The following is a 22,434-nucleotide window of genomic DNA, read 5'->3' as shown; positions in this document are numbered from 1 at the left end:
CCACTCCCAGATCACTGTCATCCTATCCAGAACAAAAAAACAGGTCCAGAGTGTGTCTTGCTGCATGGCTGGCATCAGACATTACTTGGGATAGCCCCATGGTTGTCATGGCAGACATGAAGTCCTGAGCTGCTCCTGACAGAGCAGTCTCTGCATGGATATCGAAGTCCCCCAGGATAACAAGCTGAGGGGACTCCAAGGCCAGAAGGGGTTTGCCATTGTCCTCCTCTGAGGCTGAGGGAGTTTGACTTGCCCACCATCATCAGTGGGTTTCTATAGCCAAGCAGGAATTTGGAGTCTGTCTCCCCGTGTCCCAATCCAACACTCAAACCACTCTACCATTCTGACTCTCTGCAGCAGTATGTGGTTTGCAAATTTTTAACCCCAAGCTCTTTCACAAATTTGCCTGTTAATTGAAAGCAAGACCATTCTCTTCAATGAAATCATTTGCTCTTAAAGAAATCAAACATTGGAGTGATAGTTTAATGACTTGGATCTTTATAATGTTTTCTGCTTTTGGTTCATTTCTGTTTGTTAATTTAATTAGCATCTTGATGGATTGTGGGGGAAAATGTGCCAGTCAGACTTGTAAAAGGTAAAGAGTTGGAAAGGGTGTTAAATGCTAAGGAAGCTAGAAACTACCATGTGATTATGATGCTTTGAACAAACTCCCTGAAGTCAACAGTTAGAAATTCAATAAACAGAAGCATAAGGTAGTTCAAGATGGGAATAATCAAATACACAAATATTTGATAATTTGCAAAGCAGCCATCTTGCAGATGTGAAACTACAGGCTAAACTGTATATTGAGCTGTAATTTACTATATTGCATGTTCATTGCTGACCAAAGATCTTATCTGAAATCGTCTTTTGTATTCATACTCTGGAGAAGACATCAAGATACCAGAGAACAGCAGGAGGGTTAAAAGAATGACAGCACCCAATATACTTGTATAGTAAATGCAGTTAAATTTGAAAGTATTCTTCTGACATGTTATCTAGGAATCTTAGATTCAAGGGAATTATATTTTGGCAGATTGTGTAAAACATAAGATGTTAAGGTACTTAATACATTTACATGGACCCCAAGGGCTAAATAAAACTGCACATTGTGGAGAAGTGCAGCAAAATAAATATCAAATAAAACTTGTGCTTATTCCTCCAGAGCCTAAAATTTCTTGATTGATGGTCCCTAACTGATTTGATTTGATGAAATGGACATTTGTATGAGCAGATATTCATAAACAGATAACGTTATAATCAACATGTACTTATTAATCCTTTTCTATTTATATTTTCTTGTCCTTTAAAACGTGTTGAAGAAAAGAAAGTTTCTGTCCTCTTGAATGCTTAGGCATAAAACATGCAAAGATAGAAAAGTTAACGGATGAGGGCTGATGTGTTAATTGTTAACAAGATTTTTTTAGACAATCATGTGTTTACTTTAGAAGGGGACTTTAATTAATTTATTTTTTACAGTTCTTAAATTGACATTTAAATTGGAGTCAAAAAGCCTACATTGAAAGCCTTAGAAGAATTAAACTGTAAAATATTATCCAAGATTTTACTCCCTCTACACTGCCCTTGTTTTGAGCTTAGAGGAGAAGCTTTGCCTTTCTCTGGTTTTTCCTTCTCTGGATTTCCTGCCTTTTGATTGTGTCTGGACCTGTTTTAGCTTACCGATTTACACAGAGATCCCAGCAAAAGCCCCATCCCAGCCCCCAAGCATCACAGTTCAGCTTCCTGGGACAGATGTGGTCCTACTGGACAGCTATTTTCCCTTGTGTGTTTAGGCACGCTCTTCTATAGAGGTGCTAGTGATCTAAAGAGAACGAAAGAGAAATAGTGGAAATGCTTTACCTCCCAGTAGACTTTACTTTCCAGCTTGGTACTTTATAGATGCCCTCTTTTGGCTGGTGGTAGATCAGGAGCTGGAGTAATTGTGAGTTACTGGACTTGTACTTTCACACATCTGGAGGGCAAAAGGCAGGTGACTATGCGGGTAGGGGAGAATCATCAACATCCCTTTGATTGCTTGAGCAGTTTAATGAGTACTGTAACGGCAGCTTTTCAAAAACTTCCAGCCCTGTGGATTTTGATATTTTCCTGACAGAAAAGGGTCCCCATTTTAGGCAATTGTGCAGGCAATGGGAGAGTTGGGTTGAAGCTGATTAGATGATTATTGATCAAAATGACTAGATGCTATAACTTCAACCATGAGCCTACAACTAAAATAGTTGGGTAAAAAACCCCAAACACCAGTGTTGCACAGATATTGCACTGAAGTTGAGCCATAACATCAGTCCAGAGACACCCAGTCAGATATCCTGTCAGCCTGTGCTTCCCTCATCTGGGGCCTCCAAAGATGGGAGATTGATTCCCCTGAGAAGTTTCCCTTTTATATCAGTGGTCTCAGACTACACTCAAAGCAGCAGGCAACTGAGATGCAGTGTACAGTAATACTAGATATTTATGGGATGAAGATTACTGTATTAAAGGTCTTTTTTCATGATGAAAAGGGTAGAGCTTGGAAAAGGAAGCCTAGTCCAGCTGGCCTCATTTGAGTTCCAAACTCATAGGTAAGCTCCCTTCTCTACTTAAATAAACTCAGGCAACAATTGCATCCTTTAGACATCTACTTGTGGTCAAGATAAGCCATGAATACTGCTTGAATAGTGTCAGTTTTACATGATAATTATATGCACTCAAGAGAGAGGCAGCCATGCATTTGGAATAGTAGTGGTTAAATTGGTTGAGTGAATTTGATATAATGAACATTTTGCACAATCCCATGCTTGTTAGCAAGACTGAATGGACAAATGTCATTGGTGTCAGAAAAAAAGTTATAACTATAGTCAGCCTTCTATATCCACAGATTCATTATCCATGGATTCAAGCATCCATGACTTGAAAATATTTTTTAAAAAACAAAGAAAACTTGATTTAGTCATTTTATATAAAGGACACCATTTCACTATCCATTTTATTTAATGGGACTTGAATATCCATGGATTTTGATATGCACAGGAGGTACTGGAACCAAACCCCAGCTGATATCAGGGGTCCACTGTACAGCTGTGTTGGAGAGAGATAGTTTAAAGCAGTGAATTTACACAGCCAGATAAAACAGTTGGCCTAATTTCCACAATCAGATACATTTTATTTAAGTAGACCAAACATTGCCTTGATTGGCTTAAAAATCAGTACTGATTTATAATGAGGAGAACTGATTGTGACACTTGATCAGTCAGGCCAAGAACTGAATGCACAGTATGTGCTGGGGAGGCTACTGTTCCTTTAGTTGTTCAACGTAAGTCAACTCAAGCTGGTATAAGCCAACTCAGATCAGTGGGTCGTGTATTCGTTTTATAAGCAGCTTATCTTGAAAGGCAAATCCATTCACCAAAATGTTGCTGTCTCTACCCTTCTTCCACCCCTCACTTTGAAATTACCTATTCTGTATTTTAGCCTCCCAAATATCTGTCCGATGGCTTTCAAAAAGCTTCCTTGTTTCATTTCCACAATAAGCTATCCATGTATTTAAAAGATAGTAAAACATCTAGAGCTGGTTCTATAATTGCTTTATTTTATCCAAGAGCCTTTTGCTCTTGTTCTACCTAATATGTCATTTGAGGGACTAAGTTTGTTTCACCATTGCTCCTTAGGTTATGTGACATGGGTTCTAGGGACATTTGTGTACTTGTAGCTTCAAACAGATTTTGCTTCAGTGGAAATGTGTTATGCTGAATTAACAAAATGTTTGTTCATTAACACACAGAAAAAAATGCTTCCCCTCCACTTTTCTCTCTGCGTAAATCATGATCAGAAGTCGATATAAATAACACAGAAAAATTCAGGGCTTAAGTCTCAAGGATGAAAAGTGCCTAAATGTAAAAATATTTTTATTCCTTTTAACAGCTCTGTCCACTACCACTGTGCATATTCCAGAGATTAGGAATATAGAGATTATAAATTAAATTATTTATTTGCAGCATTCTAAAACATCACATTTTCCCTGATGCCAAATACCAATTTGTGCAACAACTTAGTTTTAAATAATTGGTTTGATGATCCCTTCCTCATAAAGTGATTGGAAGCCATTTTGAGTCCTGTTCCTGGGGAAAAGATTGGATAGAAAGTGGTGGTGATAATGATGATGATTTGAATAATAAAAATAATAACATTAACATGATTAATACTAATAGTATTATGACTAATAATAATGGAAGTGGAGGTCTGGGATGTGCAAGCACTTTTTTGATATAACAGATGGGCCAGATCTTGTGTTGTATTTGCGGGGATTTCTGCATCTTCTTGAAATGACTTTGTTGCTGAAGGGAAAAGTAAGCTACATAGTTTGACGTACAGAATAATGATCATATGAAATAGTTTCCTATAAGAAGTTTATCTAACCAACCACAGAGTACTGGTAATTTTGCTATCATTTACTGTGTGAAATGTAAACTTACTTTCTTGATGGGAATGTGAAGGTAATTTCTATCTTTTGTTATTTATATGTGATCATATTAACGTTTCATATGAATTTCCCCAAATATAGAATTAATGCAAATGATTTCATGAAATATGGAGGAGGGGGAATATGTTTGGCTTTCTGGAATGATTCTCTACATTTCCATTGCAAAGTTCTAACTAAAACCACATTTTATTTCCCCCCCTTTATTAAAAGTGAATGGTGAAACTAATTTAAAGTCAGTGCAACCTCTTGTCTAAGCGATACCAAGAGCATCAGATAGTTGGTGAATCAAACAATATGTTACTTATATAGGCTGGAGGGAATAAGAAGTTCTATAGCATATGTACAATTCATTTTGATGTCTAATTTGCTAATTACAACTTTCTTCCAGCCCCCCAATTTTACACACAGTTCAGGATTTTGGTATTCTGTGGTCTTGAAGATAATATGAGAATGAAAATATCCCAGTCATTAAAACAGGCAGGAAAGCTGAAGGAAGATCTGGGAAACTGAGGTTCAGTCACTAGTCTTTGTAGAGAAATGGGTAGAATTAGAATTTGTGAGCATTTTGATTACCAGAAATGACAGTGGATGTGTCAGGAAGAAATTCTGCCAGATTGAGCTATTTCTATTTTATTTTTAAAAATTGGGTTCCTGATTTTGTGGATGGTGGGGATTCTGTGAACATAGTTTATCTTCATTTTAGAAGAAACATTGGGCAAAATCCCACATGATAATTTGTTTGGTAAACTGTCTGAATTGGAATTAGACTATAATAACGTTAGATGGATTCTCATTTGGTTGGAGAGCCATACTAAGTTGCTTTCTCCAAAATGTTGGGTATTTCCTGACTGCTGTGAGAATTCCAGTATATTGAGGGTTATAGTACAGTTAGCACAGTGGGAGTTAGGGTTAGACTTTCACATGTGCATCTTGCATTTTCTGATCCCAGTGAGAATTTCAGCGTAGAGCCAACTCATCGACAAGTGGAATACATAGCTTTCATACCTATCAATTCTGAGTCAGTGAAAAATATAGGACATTACATTGGCTGAGGCAAAAAGTCCCCCAGTGGCAAAAAGGAAGAGATTTGTTTGTATGTGTTTTTATCCCACCTTTTTTGTTTGAGGGGGAAAATACAGTAACCTTGTATAGGAATGGCTGAAACTCTGGGACATTGTTTACAGCTGTTCATGATGGCAATAAATTGGCTTAGAGATAGTACATGTCAAATGAATCCTAGATTGTAGTCATTCACAAGTTAAGTTAGCAGTATGATGCACCTTCAGAAAATGTGAAAGTGATTTTTAAGCTGCCCCAGAAGTGACTTAGACCTTATTTGTGTCCAGTTTTAAGTGTCAAAATTTAAGACAAATGTAGAAAAATTGGAAGAGTTTTTGAGAAGAGCAATAATAATAGTTATAAGAAAAACAAATTCTATGAGAAAAGCTTGAAGGAACTACCTATATTTACTATGAGATGAGCTGTGTTGTCATTCTTTTTAAACTTTAAGTGCTGTCACATAAAAGAGGGCAAAATCTGGTATCCTGAGAACTAATAGCTTTATGTTATGGGAGGATAGATGTTGGTTGAACATCAGAAAAAACTTCTGGCTGGTAAGAACAGTTTGACAGAAACCAATTTTGTAATGGGATGGCAGGCTCTCAGTTGCTGGAGGCCTTCAGGCAGAGAGGTTGGACAGCAGCGTTTTCAGGGTTCTTCAAGTCTAGATTTCCTGCCACAAAGGGGGGGGGGGTTGAATTATATAGACCCCTCTAATACCTATCATTCTAAAAACAAAAACAAAAACTAATATTATCACTACTTCCACACACCTATATAAAAACAGTTGGGTTGGGGGAAGTGCCTTAAAATACTATCAATCTGTTTACTGTTTTCTTAAACCTGCAGGATACATAACGTGGAAGTTTTGTGAAGAGGAAACCGCTGGAAAAAGTTTTCATAGGGCAGAATAAAAGAAACTGAGACATTTTCTCTTTTATTTTTGTTTTAAACTCTAGTTTGTGTACTTAGTTGTATTTTGTAGAATAGTGTCTCCCCTCCCATATGAAAAGTCTGCTTGGACAGCAGTCCTCCACTTCAGCAGTAAAGTCATGTGCAATGCTATCATTACACAAAAGCCAATCATGGCTGCTGCAGAGGAAACTGCTGCTGCGGTGACTACAAAGGACTTTCCAGGAACTTGACTGTGTTTTGCAGAAATCTGTTCTGGATATCTACAGGTCAGATGTAAATTCCTACAGCCTATTAAAAGCTAGAATAATAATAATAATAAAAATATGTGAGTTCTATCAGTGGAGGAGAGGGGATTTCAGTGCAGGCCTTTTTGGTGAAGAATAAGTAAGCTGTAAACAATATTTGAACTATACTACAAACTGGTAAGACAAAGTGAAGGGAGCATATGTTACTCCTTCAGCTGTATTTCCCCAAGGAGGGATGGAAAATCGTATTAATTATCCTCATGAGCTGGACAAAATGCATGGAAATTAGGTTCTGAAGTGGCAGCTGCAAATCATCACCTTCTCCAACTCCAGGAATGCCTCGGTATATGCAAGGAGAATACTATGAAGTACTTTGCATTGTGAAAAACCTAACTCATAGTTTATATCACTATCTAAGTGCACATGTTTGCAAGGCTAAGCTGTTCCTGTTTTAAAAAAACAGTAAAAGTAAGCATTCAGAACGTGAAAATTATACTTCAGTTCAGAGACATAAACAACGAATGAAAATGTATTGGAGAAACAGTGAAATTAATACTGGAGTGGTTATTTATTTATTTATTATATTTATTTGTATCCCGCTCTTTTCCCAGGACTGGGACTCAGACATTTAAAGTGATTTAAAGTCACATAGGAGCCTTATAGTGTTGTAGGAAAGCAGGCAAAAATATTAATTATGGCAAAAACATAATTTATGAAAGAGCATATGAATGCATAGAATGTGAATCTATTAAACCAGTTGTTTAGTTAGTATATCTCTGGCTATTCACTAGTGGCTAAACTGATGCATAAGTGGTTAAAATGATGCAAAATTATTTTGGGTGATACAGAAATATTAGTCTCATGGATTTCTTCTTGTAAACCATCCTGTAACATGGTAGTAATGTTTTTGCATCTGTTTAGACAACTAATGCAAGTTCCTTTTCTTTAAAAAATCTTGCTATTTCAGGATGTAGCTGCTATATTGGAGCAGGGCTGCTGTTTTTCCCCTGGCAGAGCAGCGAATGGCATATTCAGTTGGAAATAATGTTATGTGGATTTATTTTTAAAAATGAATCCTGTGCCTTATCTCACAAAGGCTTCAATGAATTGTCCCCAAGTAGAGTAGACCATTTCGAATAATTGGGATTTACATATGTGTTAGCTCACAATTCAGTAGTTTATTGAGTGAGTTTACTCGATTTGGGACTAGCAATTGGATTTAATCCACAATTTCAGACTAATATAAAACTCACAGATTTTTTTTTTAAAAACTCCATCACCTTTTTTACTTGTCTGCATGCATGTATGTGTGGGTAATAAAAATAAAATGTGAAATCTACTTGCATAGATTTTGAGGAGAATTCTACATTTGTTCAGAGCTTTAAGGATGGAATCTCTAACACTGTTTTTCTTGCATTGCATTCAGTTGAATTTATGAAAGTTACTGCATTATAGTTTGAGGAAATATTCCCTAAATTTGTTCTGAAAACGTCATAATCTCTATAGAAAAGAATTTGCTATAACCTCCCTTTCCTTGTCCTCACCTGTCTTTTCATTTTAAGTGTGTCTTGTCTTTATGTTTAGATTAAAATCTTATAGATAGATACTGCATTCTTAATTAATAAAGTACCAAAAATATGTATAAATTTTTTCAGTGAATTGTGGAAGATCAGAACAGAAAGTATTTATGTGAAATGTTTCCTCTTAACCCCGTGTTTTAGATATATTTTTGTATTAGTCCCACATAACAAAGGAGTTTTTATTTAGCTGTTCATATCACATTTGCACACTTAGCTCTGTCAACAACAGAGTTATTGTTAATTGAAGATTTTGTTATAAACCATTTGAAATAAAATTGACTGTAAAATCCAGAAAGTTTGATTGTAGCTGGAATAATGATACATGCAGAAGAGTAAAGTGTGAAAGTCTTGATCTGGTAGATTACCCTGTACAGTATGTACTGATTTAGATTAATGATAAACAGATTTCACTTTTTGTTATTATATCATGTGTAAAACAACCATTCAAAGGTCATTACAGTTCTCAAACTAGCACAGTATGGAACAGGGCTGGGCTCTGTAAATCATATTTAGGACTTAATTTTAAACTCATTAGAACTCAATTCTAAAACCTCCTAAAAATCTAACATGCTATGTTAAAAAAAATTCCACTCACTGTCTGTTGCCCTGAATATCTCTGAGTGATTTTCAATTTATATACTTATGACTTATTACTTATAGTTTACATACTATTACAGTGTTAAGCCATGGGAGTGAATTGATAGAGCATTTACCTGGGGCTCACAAGCTTGTAGAGTTTCACAGTTCTTAAAAAAGAAAGAAAGAAAGAAAGAAAGAAAGCAGTAAGTGGCTGTACAAATACTATACAGTGAGTGGGAATCAGAGCAGTGAGGATGGGGTGGGGACCCAGGATTAAGTCAATTGCCATGGGCCAATTTTTCAGTTAAAATTGCACTGCCTCATCTGCTTTTCCATCTATGTGAGGAGATGGGAGATAATGGCATTCTTATATCCTTTGCCTTGCAAATTGGGAAGGGCAATTTTATTGTACAGGGGATCTTACATATAGTTTACTGAGTCTTTAGAGACACAAGTGTATTATGGAATGTGGACAGTTTTTGCAGTTTACAGCAAGGAATTATCAGCCAGTGGGAAGTGTCAATAGTTTCAGGGTATAATTGTACTGTTAAGCAACTAAGTTAAAGTTAAGCTGCTAAAAATATTCTATTTGTGTTGATTCTTTGACTCAACATAAAGATCACATTGTTAGAATCATGGATTTATTGTAGATGCAGACTAAATCATCAAACACCATTTACTGGGGCATGACAGACTACCAGTCTGTTAAAGAAATGCTCAAATTCATCTCATGGAGATTGCTTATAAAATTTGTTTGAAAGCATTGAGCTAGGGGCTCATAGTGTGTACTGATAGTAAAAATGTTGTTGAAAGATTTCCAAGGAAGATTAGACATATAGGCAGAACAAGGACAGCTGTGGTTGCTAAGTGCAAAAACCTAGAACAAGCTAGTGGGAACTAATATAAATAAGGGGAAAGTATTGCTATGGTGACACAGCACTTTCTTCTGAAGACAAGATAGAGTAGTGGTGGGTTTTACACAAAATCGTTGACTTAGAGCAGCAGTAGACATGAATTTTGAAGGAAATATTATACATTTGTAGAAATTGATAGTATAAATTATAGAATTGAATATACTTATAGGGATCTGGGAAACTGTTAAATATGTGAAATTATTTCTGTGGATCACAATATATATATATATATATATATATATATATATATATATGGCACATTGTGAGAAGCATAGTTTAAATTGATAGCTAAGCAGATTTCCTCCTAGGTTTTCAGTTATTTATTTTTAAATAGAGATACTGTATTAACCATCTTGTGTAAAAATAATATAATTACATTTCATTAGAAATGTTCTAAGATTATTTTGGTCCTGAGTGAGATACCTGCTTGCTCTGTCTCTTGGGATATCAGGGTGCTTCCAGAGTAATTGATTCTGTGTCTCCTCAGAGCCATGACACTCATACTAACCCAGCTGACACATTACTTCTTTTCTCTCTCTCTGGTAAGTACTTAGATATCCTGGAAGATCTGATATACAATATTGAACTTCTCACAGCAACCACTCCATAAAAAGAAAATGTCAGAAGGGTCTCTCTCTCTCTCTCTCTCTCTCTCTCTGTGTATATATATAGTTTATAACTAATAGCTCTAGGTTCCAATCAGGGAATGATTTTAGTAAGACTCCATAATCATAGCACTTTTGGGAGGAATGCTGAAGTAACGTACCAGAAGTTGTTGTATTGTTTTCAGCGTGTTTTGCAAGTCATTTCTGTACCAATTTACCAGGTGTTTGCCTGCATTTATCCATCTAAAATTTCACCAGGAATTTATCTTGGGATACTTATATATTGTATGTGAAATTGTTGCAAATTGTTCAAAAAGCCAATAGAATATATAAAGATATGTATTGTAAAGGCTTATGTAAAGGTATAAGCATTTGTACTACACAGCAACCTTTGCTTTTTCTGAAGTTTGGCTTGTATGCCTGGAAATATAGCAAATGAGGAAATAATTTTCAGCTTTGGAAGATGAACCAAAAGTTAACCATTGCTTTGAATCTAGACCAAAGCAAAAAAGAAAAAGAAAAAAAAAAAAAAGAGAGAGTTGTTAGTTTGACTCAACTCTTGCATCCTCCAGATTGGAGAATTTATTGTTGATCCCTATAACATGTGTCAGAAACTAAATGTGGTGGATCAAATTTCCCCTTTTCATTACCTGCATGGCTGCTTCATTATCTTTACATATGTTATAGATTCAATTTATTAGCCTCATATTCTCTTGGAAGTACTCCCATGTGTATATAAAGAGAGAAAAATGTCTTCCTTCTCATATTTGATCCTATGCAAATGAATTTAGAAATCAAAACTAGGAAGAAGATCATGCAATCCCTCAGAATATTTTTTCTGTCTCATGGAGCTAATGATTTTTTTTTAGAGCTGAAGGGGTTAAGGTTATGTGTTATGCTTTCATTATACTATGATACAGACACTCTCATTGGAAAATCTGTATTCATACCTGTGGTGAAAAGCATAATGTTTGAGGACAGAATTGTAGCAGGGGTGAAAAGGACCCAGAATCCATGTAGCTAAGCCACCACTTGCAAAGATATTCTGGGAGGGGGAGAGTGATGTATTGTCACCTTACTCTCCTTCTTGAATAAAATTCCTGAGTCATTCTGTTGGCTAAGCACACTTTCCTCCCCCTTGCAAACCTACAAAGCATACTTCCTTGTGTTCCAAGATGGAAGTGGATTTAACTGAAGACAGTTACGCAAGGAAAAACACATACATTAGGCTTGTTAAGGCTGGCAACTGAAAAGATATAGATATGGATAAAGACAAATAGTCATACTTAAGAGAATACTCTTGGAAATTACTGTTGGAAATTTAAAATTCCCTTTGATTGCATTGAGGCTGAACTAAATAAGACTAAACCTGGATCCAGTCCAAATATTATTAATATATTATTAATATTATCTTTTTTCAGAGGAGCAGGATTTTGAACTTGAATTCTGAAATAATTTTGTATACACATTAGTAATAATATGTAGACTTCTCCATATTAAAATGTAGTAATAGTAGCTACTCTTCAAGCAGTTAAGAACAGATGAGAAGCAAAAGTAAAAGGTGAAAGAGTCAGACCTCTGAATGGAGCTGTTCAAGATTTGTGCACAGGGACAAGGAGAACTACTATAATAATCAGTGCAGCGAAATAGAAGGTGACAGAAAAAAAAAAGGAACAACAAAAGACCTTTTCAACAAGATAAGCCAACAGTGGGGATATTCTATGATCAGCAATGGAACACATTATATGACCAAGTAGAAATAAAAGGACAATAGAACCAATACACAGAAGAACTATATAAAGAGATGAAAGGATCACAGATTCATTTGAGGAAGAACCATAGGCAGAGGAACCTCCAGTTTTAGAAAGTGAAGTGGAAGCTGCACTGAAAGCACTTGGGAAAAATAAATCACCAGGAACAGATGGCATAACAATAGAGTTGTTTCAATCTACAGACACAGAATTTACTCTAGGTCTAAGTGAAATCTGTCAACAAATATAGAAAACAAAACAATGGGCCACATATTGGAAATGCTCAATATGCATTCTGGTCTCCAAGAAAGGAAGCACCAGAGATTGCAGTAACCATTGTATTAATTTCCCATGCAAGTGTCCAAGCTGTATTGTTCAGAAATAGAAGAGGAACTATACATCATATTGCAAACATAGGTTGGACAATGTGTGCGCTAAAGAAATTTCTAAAGAAAACCAGTCTATGTTTCTATAGCAAAGCTTTTGATTGTATAGAGCATGGAAAACTATGAATCACTCTGAAAGAAATGGTTTGGTACTCAAGACAAGAGGCTACTATTAGGACAGAATACAGAGAAACAGAATGGTTACCAGTTGGCAAAGGAATCAGGAATGGCTACCTTTTATCACCTCATTTATTTAACTTGTATGCTGAACATGCATTTGGTCCTCCATATCCAAAGATTCTATATCCATGCATTCAACCATCCACAGCTTGAAAGTGTGTGTGTGTGTGTGTGTGTGCGCGCGCACACGCGCACGCACACACACACACACACACACACAATTCCAAAAAGCAAACCTTAGTTTTGCCATTTTAAATAAGGGCCACCATTTTACCACTCCACTGTATTTAATGGGACTTGAACATCCACAGATTTTAGTATACATGGGGGAGTTGTGAAATCAAACCCCAGCAAATACAAAGGGACCACTGTATCATATGTAACAACATTAGACTGAATGGAAGGTGGCATGAACATTAGAGGAAGAAAATTAAAAAATTAAGATATATATGTGACATCATAATACTAGTAGAAAATAGCAAAGACTTGGAATGATTACTGAAGAAAGCCAAGGAAGAATGTGCAAAGACAGGTTTATAGTTGAACATTAAGAAAACAAAAATAATAGTTCAAGATTTTCCATACCTTGGCTCAGCCATTAATCAGAATGGAGAATGCAGTCAAGAAAACAGAAGAAGGGTAGGACCTGGAAGGGCAGCTATGAAAGAACTGGAGAAGAGTTCTACGGATACCATGGACTGCTAAAAAGACAAGCACTTCTGGCTCTTCTCCCCAGCATTTCCCAGCCGTCTCTCTGAGACAGCTGGAGGCTGGGAAAATGGGGCAGAAGTCCTGCCCCTAAAGGGCGGAAACCCCACCCCTAAAGGGCAGAAGTCCCTCTCAGCACTGGATAGAGCCCAGTGCCGCAATAAAATTCAGTTATGGCACGCAGCCTCCAAAAGGTTGGCCATCACTGCACTAATGCTTGGTAAGGCAGAAGGCAGTAGGACTGCATTACAGATGGATAGACTCACAAGGAAGCTATAATCCTGAGTTGGCAAGAGCTGAGCCACTGCTCTTGACAGGTTGACTTGGAGGTCTCACATTTGTATAGTTGCTGTAATTTGAAGTTGACTTGATGGCAGTTAACAACAACAACGTAATATGTGTCAAACTACAAACAGATGCTTCTTTAGCTTGAAATGCTACAGGAATATATGGTACTAAGGTAGTTACATTATAATTCAGTTGTCATGATTTGATATTTTTCAATGCATTTTATGCCATTTGCTATAAGAATACAAGGTCTGGTGAAGGCTTCTGGACAACTTGTATTGATATCCATAAGCAGTTAGATTTAACTGAAAGCTTCACAAATGTGGAACTAAATTGTGTTTAAATCAGAGGAACTATAATTTATAACATACTCTGCTGATTCTAGTATAGCATCACAAATTATAAAAAAGTTACTGGTTTCTATTTAAATATATATATATATATCGTTGAAAGTCAAATGTTTCTAAGAAGGCTTACTAAAGAAGGTTTAATTAAAAGGCATACAATGAACTGTTAAAATCTTTATAGAAAAAAACTTAGCACACCCTGCCAATCCTAATTTAATTCCCAAGTTACTAACTGCTGACTCCTCTGAAATGTAATATATTTTCAGCAGTATCAGAGTGCTATGCTCAGGACTTTGGGAGAGTAGAATTTTACAGCTGGGACAGAACCAGAGAGTAAAAACCTGCAAAAGAGAACATGAAACTGACCCAGTAATATTGCACTAGATGAAGTTGTGAATCACTATTATCTTCTCAGTCTTCATGTAGTCATCAAATGCATATATATATATATAGTTATACCCTCTGAAGAGTTGTTTAATCTTTTTTAAGCTATCCATGTTGGTGTCCCATCACTATATTTGTGGTAGTGGATTGCATTCTTTAACAGTGCTCTGAGTATGGGGGGAAAAGTAATAAATCCTTGTAAATAACAAATTCTTTACTTTGTTTGCTCTTTTCTGCATCTTACTTTTATTTGTCCTGAATCTCCCATGGTCCAGCTCACTAGAAGACCCAGATTCCAGGAGTATGCGGGGTGGAGGTTTCCAATCCATTTCACACCTTATGCATAATTTTATATATCTATAGTATGTCTCCCCTTATATATCTTTAAGCTTTAAAAAAACCTGAAATGTAACCTTTGCTCAGAAAGGTATTGATCCACTCTCTTTTAGATTTATTAATACTGTATTGTTATTAACTTTATTTGTAACCCAGTCCCCCTTCCCCCTGCCAAACTCAGACTTAAGTCAGCTTACAAATGAACAAATTCTTTACTTTGGTGCGTTACAGACCACCTGTTTGGGGCGGCCAGTATCCGGCCCTTTCCCCGCCGGATTGGGGCCTCAGCTGCCACAACGGCAGCCTCTGAGGCCCCAATCCACTGCTTTCCAGGCTGCGGGGAAGTGGCAAAAGGCTGCTTCCCCTGGAAAGGGGTGTCCTTGGGGCTTCAAGCCCCAAGGACACCTGGCGGTGGCAGGGAGGAGGAGAAAGGGGCCGCTTGGCCCCTTTCTGCTCTGCCTCGCTGGTGCAGCCATGTAAAGGCTGCGCCCAGCGATGCAAAGGTGGAAGGAGCTCCGAAACAGAGCTCCTTCCGGGGCCATGGAAGGGGCACCCCAGGCGCCCTCGCGCAGCCCCAGTACATCACTTCTGCGCTGCTCCATTTAGAGGCAGCGTGGTCGTGATGTAGCAATGGTGGCCCCCGTGTGGAACAGGCGCCGCCATTTTGTATGGACCCAGTCCGTACTAGGGTTAGGGACGTCAGGAAGTGACACCCCTTCGTAACCCTAATACGCCCCTTCCTAACCCTAATACGCACTATAGGCGCGTCTGTAACGTGCCTTTGTTCGCTCTTTTCTTCATCCTTTACAGTATTCCAGAAGTACTTCTACCATAGTTTTGTACAAGAGCAGTATGATATTCTCAATTTTGTTTTTGATTCCTTTTCTTATTTTTCCTAATATGGAATTAGTTTTTGTTGAATCAGCCTCAACACTGGTTTGAAATTTTTTTTGAGCTGTCCAGTGCAACCCCAAGCTCATTTCAGCTCTGATCCCATCAGTTTATATATGAGGTTGGGAATTTATGCACAACTAGAGCCAACATGGAGTAGTGATAGGAGTGTTGGATTATGACACTGGAGATTAGGGTTCAGTTCCCCATTTGGCCATAGAAACCCACTGGGTGACCTTAGGTAAGTCATGTACTCGCAGCCCTAGAAAACTGCCTTAGGGGCACTGTAATTGGAAATGACTTGAAGTCATACAACAATACATCACTTTACACTTGCCTACACTGAAGCATGTTTTCTATAGAGAGAGAGATCTATTTCACAGTTATCCCCATCTACTCTAAATCAGGGCTGGGGAGTAGGAGTAAGGAGTAAAGGAGCAAGTGGTTTTTTACAGGAGTAGGAGTAGGGGTAACATTAAGAAAAAAAGTCTTACTCTGGAGAAAGACAAGGAATAACTTCCAAATCACCACTACTCACCAGCCCTACTTTAAGTAACTTGGTGGTGTCAGCAAACATGACTATTACTGTTTTTACCTGTTACTTCAGATAACTCATGAAGAAGTTAAAAGGCTCCAGTTTCAATGTGAGTTGTTGGGGAGGGGGCATTTTTATTTCACACCTTTACAAAAACTAATCATGTATGCCACTTCCTGTTTTTTAACTAATGATCCATAAGAGGATTTCCCATCCCATGACTAATATCTTTGTTCATGAGTCTTTGGTAAATGCCTTGTCAAAAGCATTTTGGAAGCCCAAATAAACAAATATTTAATGGATCACCCTGTTCACATGTTCATCAGAACTCTTGGAGTCCTCTAACAGATTACATCTTTGCAGAAGCCATGTTAATACTTCTTCAACAAGACTTGTTCTTCAGAGTGGTTTGTAATCTTTAATAATGTCTTCCACATATTTATTTGGAATGGAACTTATTGAACACTCATGCCCAGATCCTCTTTGGCCATTTGTTCAGAACTGGCATTATATTGACCACTCTCCAGTGTCTGGTACCAAGCCGAAGCCCAAATAATTTCAACCTGGAGTTTTTAATTAACTCAGATACTATCTTGACCTGATGATTTTTTTAAAAAAAAATGGCAAGTAATTCCAGAATTTATCACCTGTTAACTATGGTTTGCCTCAGTTTCTCTTACTCACTTCTTAAAAATATCAGTTCAGGCATGGACATATTCTTTATGTCTAATGCAGCTAAGATAGGTGGAAACAATTATTTCCATATGCAATTATTTCCTGAGTGCAATTATTATCACTTTGTTGACTTCCAGTGGTCTGACTGACTTTCTTGCTCATCTCCTGTTTCTGAAGAACAGTAATAAAGAATAATTTGTTGTTGATCTTGATGATGTTAGAGATTATAGTTGTTGTTGTGTGCTTTCAAGTCATTTCTGAGTTATGGTGATCCCGAAGGTGAGCCTATCACTGGGGTTTCTTGGCAGGTTTCTACAGAGGGGGTTTTCTATTGTCATCCTCAAGGCTGAGAGAATGTGACTTGGAAGGATTCAGACCTTGTTCTCCAAAGTCCAAGTCCAATGCTCAATCCACAACAGCATGCTGGCTCCCTATACATTGCTCACAGTGCTTATTGTCTGCTTCTGTCTTGCTTATGCATGTTTGTATCCTTTTTTTTTACTCTTCATTTGGGCAGCACTCAGTTGTCTGAAGGAAATTTTCTTCCCACTAAAAGTTGCCTTGACACTGTACCACCAATCCTGACCAATGTACATTCTAGCTGATCATCTGTTATTGTAGTGATCAGTACACCTCAAAGTGTTTTGGAAATAACTGACCTCTTTGACACTTCTTTTCACTTTCCTTTTTTGCCAGTTTCCTTGTTCTACAGAAGTTCTTGTTATGTAAAGTCAAATAATTGATCCCTTTGACACTCCTTTTCACTTTCCTTTTTCCCCAGTTTCCTTGTTCTACATAAGATCTTGTTAAAGTAAAATGTGACTTCATTTCAGTATATAAAAAGCAATTTTTCTCTTATTCTGCCATAAAAGTCAATGAAGATCATTATGGTGCATGGTAGATATATGCCTATCTCTTTTAGAAAGTGATTAATATGCCACCTAAGCTCCTTATTGTATTCTTTTAAAATATTTTCCCAGTATTTCTTCTCTCCTCATGATGCAGTGGAAGTGTGCAAACTAGTGCTGAGCTATGGTGATTTGCCTTGTTTTGTGCTTTGGATCGCATTAAAAATAAATTACATTGTAGACATTTTTGTTGCTTAGTCCAAACAGAACCATACTGTTTGCACTATGACTAGCATTATTTGCCCATTGTCATTTGCTGTGGAACCCATATGATGAGATTATGAGGTCATCACCACAACAGATACAGAACCAGTTATTCCCCATCTCCACCTGATAGGCTATTTGCATAGATTACCACAATAGTTTAAGGAAAGTATCTGTAAAATGAAAGAACTGCAAACAGCATCACAGCAACATTTGTTCTTAAGACTAACATGAGCATTTTAAAGTAATTTGGCTGTGTTAAAATGTGATAATGTCAAGGAAGATATTCAAATTATAGAACATTTGTGGACTTAAAAAAACATGCCATAGAAGGAAAAAAGCAAATGATACTCTGCCAAACATGCATCGGAAAACATGATCCTGAGGCTGCTCTAAGACATGTATCTGTTTCTGGATCTCAGCTAATGTAACTTTAACTTATAGCTGAACTGGAAGACTTCTGCTTGAGTGAGACAAATGTGGAATGTTGAGGGAGGTTTTAACCTTCAAAGAGCTCCTGAAAACATTTGCAGGAGGATTCAGGAAGCAAATGGAAATGGTGTTGGAATCGGATGAACAAGAGAACTTTCAAAATGCAGCAGTAGCAGCTGGATGGTTGAATACTGGAAAGGGCATCATAGTGAAAGTTTGATTTAGATTTCTGTATGGGAGTTTTAGGGAAGCCTATATGGAACTGAGCTGAGTAGAAATGGTGTTTAATTAGATTAAAGGTAAATGTAAAGGAAGTCCCTTGACATGAATGTCAACCGTAACCAACTGTAGGGGGTGGTGCTCATTTCCATGTCTAAGCCAAAGAACCAGCATTGTCCAAGGACTGCTCTGGTGGTCGGGTGGCCAGCATGACTCCACTGAATGCTGTTACCTCAACAATTACCTCCAGAATATTAAAAAGCATAGGTCGATAAGTCTGGCCACCAAAGTGGAAATTATAAGAAATGTGGAGGCTGGTGAAGGGGAGAAAGGACATCCCTGGAAAATATTGAGAGATTTTTACTTAAGCAAGTCTTACCAAACATGTTTGTTTCATTTCACATGTACCTACTGCTAGTTTTGGGCAAAATGTTTGTTGAAATGTGTTGAGCTGCTCTTCTCTTTTGTGATATCTCTTTTTTCCCCTTACTTCAACATCTGTACTTGTTTAAGAAGTAACGCCCACAAACACAAATTCTTCATGAATGGGGGTTGACTTGCACTTACAAAAGAGATATTATGTTTGATATCCTTTGCCTTCAAGTTGTTTCAGACTTATGGTGACTCTAAAGTGAACCTATCACAAAGTTTTCTTCAATAGATTTTTTTCAGAATGGACTTTCCTTTGTTTTCCTCTATAGCTGAGAGAATGTGACTTGCCCAAGGTCACCCAGTGGCTTTCCAAGACAGAGTGAGAATTCAAACTCCAGTCTCCAGTACTTAAACAACTACACAGTGCTGGCTCTCAAAACCACTATATACCTTACAAGATTTTTTTGTTTGTAATCTAATCAAATATATTACGTTCTCTATATTAAAGTACTATAATCTTGCCAACTCCTCTTGATTTACAGAGCTTGGTTTGCTTGTAAAATCTCTTTTGTGTATAAGGACTGGTGTACAATATTAGTGAAATTAAGATGATCTTAAACTTATTTTCTCTGTAGTACTGACTGTTAAGATGAGATATGAACCTTGATAGTAAGATATAAGATGGCTTGTGTTCTAGATTTTCTCCATTACTATTAGCTAGCAACTAATTATTATTCAACTTTCTTAGGTATAAGTGACCTTACCCTTTCTAAAATCTTTTGATAACAAGCTATCGAGAGAGAGATGGAAGAGGTGGTTTAGAGAGAGATGGAAGTCTGTTAAAACGTGTGTGTGTGTGTGTGTTTACAAAAAAACTTTAAAGTTTTCTTTTTTATTTCAGCAGCAAAGTTTAAACAAATATAGCATTGTACTGGATAATTATTATGTTTTGACCTTTAGCCATGGCAAACACGGTTCATGCCTTTCTTTTAAAATTTCCTAATAACTGAAATATTACTCACAAGAATGGTATCAGCACCATGCAGTATGACTGATAAAAATCTTTCTTAGCACAACTAGTCAATATGACAGCAGAACGGTATTTAAATATTCAAAGGAATTATGGAGTAAAAGATCCATCTCCCTCCATCACCTTTAATAGTAGGTTACTTAATTCATTCATTGAGCTGCTTTGTTATAATGCTGACATATAGTTCGGTCCCACTTTTGCTCTTGTGATATTTTAGCAGCTGCTATAATTGGTTTTGGAAGTCCATCAAATATGTAACTTTCTAGCAATTGGTGGAGATCCCTCCCAATATTCCTTTTGTTTGATTCAGCTTTATTTTAGGAATAAAAGGAGACCAAATAAGTAATTCAGTTACTTTACTTTTCCTCGATATATTTCAGAAAGTTTTTTGAAATACATCCAGGAAAAGTAAAGTACAGTAACTAAATACGTTATGTTTTTTGCTTTCATGAAATGTTCATACCTTAAAATAGTTACATTGTGTGAGTTTATAGTATAAGGCTTAGTAGTACATGACATTATACTGTGAAAATATTGATCTTATTATTGAAAATAATAACCTTACTCCAAATTTATGTCCATGTATCCTGTACTTATATACTTATAAATATAACCTTTAAAAGTTCATATAGCCTTTAAAATAAACAGAAGTGAACACACAGACCTTGCACAAAAACTGTCTCTTATTTTTAAGCTGCAGAAATACCTAAGTTCCTTTCTGGTGTGTAATGTTAGGTTTTTAGCCTTCAAACCAGTGCTTTTTTTTTTTTTTTGCAAGGAAAAAGAAACCCAGTTAAGGTACTTTCCCCTCCTCTCACTCTTCATTTAAAGACGCCAATGGCACCATCAGGATCTCTTAGGGACAGCCCCATGCAGAGTATGAATTTCAGGTCTGGGGTGTATACAATATATTTCTGTAAATGGACAACAACATGTGCTTGGTTTCCCCCCTCCCCAGAACATGATTTTCAAAGTGGCATTTGATTTCCTTCTGAACTGGTATGCCTAGTGAGTGCTAAATTGCCTTCAGGCAACAGATAAGGGAAAGGAGGGGGCAAAGCAGAGAGCAGATGGATGAACGATTAGATCATGTGGATTTGGAATGCTGCCTTTTTCTTTTTTATACTGAAGCCCTCTCTTCTTATTACTGTTTCCACACAGAGAAAGTGGCAGAGAAATACCCAAACAAGTCCTTCCAAAAACCTAAGTGTTTGTGTGTGTCTATTGATCAAAAAAATCTGTTGTTTTTTTTAAGTGTGGATCAGAAAGAAAGAAGACAAATGACAGAATTGAAAATATATGTGGATTAGGAGAATCTGAACCATGTAGCATTACTTCCACTTTTTCTCTCCCTGGGCTTCCCAAGAACATAACCATTAGGGAGATAAAAAGTTCTGATTTAAGATAATGCCTCACAGTCTTTGGAACAATACATTTCTGCTTTAGAGGGTGGTGTTTACTCCTTCAAGAACATGCCATCTGAATTGGGAGGCTAAGATTTTTCCACAGCAAACTGATGCGTCCAACTAAGTTTTTCCTGAAAGGGGGGAAAATGTAGGTAAAGTGACAAGGACTGATAGGAGCCTTTCTCTCTCCCTCTCTCTCCTCTCCCTCCCTGCCCCCAATAGCTGAGCCCAGACCACTCTCAGAGCGCATGGTAGTGGTACAAAGTGTGTGGTCTTTCAGCTCTGACTAATGCATTTTGTACTGTGTGACTGAAAATGCCTCATAGCTTGCCAGGGCTGACTGAGAGTTGTGGAATGTGGTGCCTTTTCTCTGATTTCCTTTTGGGGGGGGGGGGTGAGGAGGGGAGGGGGGAGTTATTTGAGGTTGAGAAACCTGAAGATGCAGGGGAAATGTTTTCATGTTGTGGAATTTGGCTTCCCTTGGGAGAGACCCCAGCCATAGAGGCAGGGAACAGAATGAAAGGCTGAAGAATGGCTAGGGGAAAGATGGTGGGGGAGGCGTATGAGAAAGGGAGAGGAAGGAGGAAGAGGGTGGGAACAGAGGGGCCCATTTCCCTTTTTTTTTTCTTCCTGAAGCAATGACAGCTGGTTCTGTCCTGACTCACATGACAAAGTACTGTGGAGCATTTAAGCTTAAGACAGCTTGAAAAGATGGTCAGCTGACTTCCCTCCCTCAAACTTCAGTCAGGTGATCAACTGATACCCAGTTAATTGTATCTGAGGGGGGGAAGGAACACTCAAGAGCCCAGGTAAGATCTTTGTTGATGATATGCTGCATGAAAGAGTTTTAAAGCCGTTCTTCCCCGTCCCTGCTATGTGACAACTGTGCAAAACGTCTCCTTCATTGCCTCCTGGGTGTTCTGTTGATACTGGGTATGGGGAGGCTAGAAAACACCTGGGGATTTTGTCTCTTCTTCTTGTTCTCCTTCTTCTTTTTGAAAATAAAGT

At 37.4% G+C, this 22,434-nt stretch overlaps 1 long non-coding RNA gene across 3 annotated transcripts in view; it reads left to right on the top strand.

The window, feature by feature from the left end:
* Positions 1 to 22,434, top strand: part of LOC149319527 (uncharacterized) — an 81,344-nt gene that overhangs the window by 12,831 nt on the left and 46,079 nt on the right. Inside the window, exon 1 of one of the 3 annotated variants that reach the window (XR_016279876.1) lies at positions 22,148 to 22,235. The exons of the other annotated variants lie outside the window; for them this stretch is intronic. This is a non-coding gene — a long non-coding RNA (uncharacterized LOC149319527). Of the gene's footprint in view, positions 1 to 22,147; positions 22,236 to 22,434 lie in introns of those variants that run through there. 3 annotated transcript variants of the gene reach the window in all.

The sequence above is a fragment of the Sceloporus occidentalis genome, unplaced genomic scaffold (genome assembly GCF_023333645.1).
Source record: "Sceloporus occidentalis isolate IW3139 unplaced genomic scaffold, rSceOcc1.0.p SCAF_2, whole genome shotgun sequence".
In the NCBI taxonomy this organism is placed as follows: Eukaryota; Metazoa; Chordata; class Lepidosauria; order Squamata; family Phrynosomatidae; genus Sceloporus; species Sceloporus occidentalis.
The sequence above is the reverse complement of the archived record's forward strand: the minus strand, read 5'-3'. Positions and strand labels throughout refer to the sequence as shown.